At 52.2% G+C, this 2,768-nt stretch overlaps 1 pseudogene; it reads left to right on the top strand.

Moving 5' to 3' along the window:
- Positions 1-333: 333 nt before the first annotated feature.
- On the top strand, positions 334-2,497 carry LOC142434751 (aldehyde dehydrogenase, mitochondrial-like; annotated as a pseudogene).
- Positions 2,498-2,768: the final 271 nt, after the last annotated feature.

Raw genomic sequence — 2,768 nt, forward strand, 5'->3', positions numbered from 1 at the left:
GGTTTGTTTGTTGACCTTTAGGAGTGTTGTCTGGTCGAGTCTGATGGGGTGCCATGCCCTGGCCCCAAAGTCTTCAGTAGACTATTTATTATACAATAGATAAGCAGATAAGCTTAAACTACATGTGAGTACATGGTTAAATTTCAAAACATGATGCTAAGAACAAAAGCAAATTATATATTGATGTATTTAGGGTAATTAGCAATAAGCTTGAAAACCTGCACGTGTTATCTATTGCTTATGGATACATCCAAAATTTTAGCAATATGAAATATGCATAAGAAATATAAAACTTGGCACACCACCACACTCGGCTCTAGCTCCCTCCACAGCATGTTGCTGGCAGCCGCACGTGCCGCCACCGCCGGCCTCCAGCCCCACCTGGGCCACCGCCTCCTGGCCTCCGCTGCCTCCCAGGCCATGCCAGCGCCCAACCAGCAGCTGAGGTCTTCTACAACAAGATCTTTGTAGACAATGAATGGCACGATGCTGTCAGCAAGAAAACCTTCCTCACCATCAACCCATCCACTGGAGAGGTCATCTGTCGGGTGGCTGAAGAGGACAAGGGTGATATAGACAAGACAGTGCAGGCTGCCCGGGCTGCGTTCCAGCTGGGCTCACCCTGGCGTCAGATGGATGCGTCTGGGAGGGGTTGTTCGCTGATCCGCTGGGTCGATCTGATTGAACGAGACCGGACCTACCTGGTCGCTTTGGAGACCCTGGACAATGGCAAGCCCTACGTCATCTCCTACCTGGTGGATTTGGACCTGGTCATTCAATGTCTCCGGTAAAATGCCGGCTGGGCCAATAAGGACCATAGAAAACCATTCCTATTGATGGAATCTCCTCACCTACACCCGTCATGAGCCGGTGGGTGTGTGTGGGCAGATCACCCCGTGGAACTCTGCTCCTGAAGCAAGCATGGAAACTGGGCCCGGCCCTGGCGACCCGCTCAGGTAGCTGAGCAGACGTCACTCACCGCCCCCTCCGTGGCCAATCTGATTAAGGAGGCTGGCTTTCCCCCTGGCGCGGTCAACATTGTTCCCGGATTTGGTCCAACTGCCGGACCCACCATCGCTTCCCACAAGAAGGTGGACAAGGTAGCGTTCCCCGGCTCCACCGAGGTTGGCCGTCTAATCCAAGTGGCTACAGGAAGCAGCAGCCTCAAGAGGGTGACCCTGGAGCTGGGGGGAAAGAGCCCCAACATCATCATGTCAGACGTGGACATGGACCACCCCATGGAGCTGGCCCACTTCGCCCCGTTCTTCAACTGTCAGGGAAGCCAGCCCCTAACACATCATTACGGTCTGGTAGGCGCAATTGTACAGTGATAATAAGTAAAGATCATAGTAAAGTTACAGAGCGCATGAGAGATATTAGAGAAGTATTGAAATAAATGGAGTCAGACATGTTTCATGGTAGCATGCTCACCTCAGCCCCGCTTGGTGATCCACATGCAGGGAGAGAGAGATATTTAATGCTAGCCCAGGCTTTTATATTGTCTGGGGACATGCAAGCCCCCTAATTACAGGTGAGGACATACGTCACAGGAAGGGGTTGTGCTATAGGTAATACAGTAATGGGAGGGGGTGGTCTAGGGGTATCCACGTAATAGGAAGAGGAGAGATTGGGGGTACACATGTGGCAAGATGGGAAGATCCTAGATTTAGGATGGCAACTTAACTTTGGATGTCACAGAGCCAGTTTGGCCTGTTCCCTGGCTCAACTGATAGAGACCATTATTGGTAGGGTGTGAACGCTTGGTCGCAGGCCTCAGGGAGAAATAGTTTATGGTCCCCAGTAGCAGGGAGGAGGTCTACCCTATAGTCTGGTGACTAACTGCTCTCAGGGAGGATGCCTGTGAGCATCTGGCCTCCACCCACATTCAACCAGGGCCAGTGCTGCTGCGCCGGCTCCCGGACCTTCGTTCAGGAGGACGTGTACTCTGAGTTCCTGGAGCGCAGTGTTGCCAGGTCAAAGTCTCAGGTGGTTGGGGACCCCTTTGACAGCAAGACCGAGCAGGGGCCAAAGGTGGATGAAACTCAGTTTAAGAAGATCCTTAGCTATATCCAATCTGAGAAGCAGGAGGGGGCGAAGCTGCTGTGTGGGGGCAGCGCTGCTGCTGACCGCAGCTACTTCATCCAGCCCACTGTCTTTGGAGACGTGCAGGATGGCATGACCATCGCAAAGGTGATCTTTGGACCAGTGATGCAGGTGCTGAAGTTCAAGACCATCAAGGAGGTCGTCGGGAGGGCCAACAATTCCACGTACGGATTGGCTGCCGCTGTCTTCACCAAGGACTTGGACAAGGCCAATTACCTGTCCCAGGCCCTCCAGGCTGGCACCGTGTGAGTCAACTGCTATGATGTGTTTGGTGCGCAGGCTCCCTTCGGCAGCTATGAGATGTTCGGGAGCGCCGGGAGCTGGGCGAGTACAGCCTGCAGGCGTACACCGAAGTGAAAACCATCACTGTCTGGTCCCGCAGGAGAACTCATGAAGAGCCATGCCGGCCCCCAGTGTGATGAGATCAGCAATAAGACCAAGAAAAAGAACTGCTGTGTGCTTGCCAAGAGAGAAATGCCACCCACAGAATTCGAATTCAAAATCATCTAGTATCGTACACCATCACCTGCTACATTCCTGTAACTTGCATTTGGGGAGAGAAAATCCTTTTGTTATCATTGTACTAATATCAGGCAACGGCTCACACCTGTGCAATCCAGACTAAAAACTATCAAACGCAACACTTCTTAAAAACAAACAAACAG

Source organism: Tenrec ecaudatus, chromosome 1, assembly GCF_050624435.1.
Source record: "Tenrec ecaudatus isolate mTenEca1 chromosome 1, mTenEca1.hap1, whole genome shotgun sequence".
NCBI lineage: Eukaryota > Metazoa > Chordata > Mammalia > Afrosoricida > Tenrecidae > Tenrec > Tenrec ecaudatus.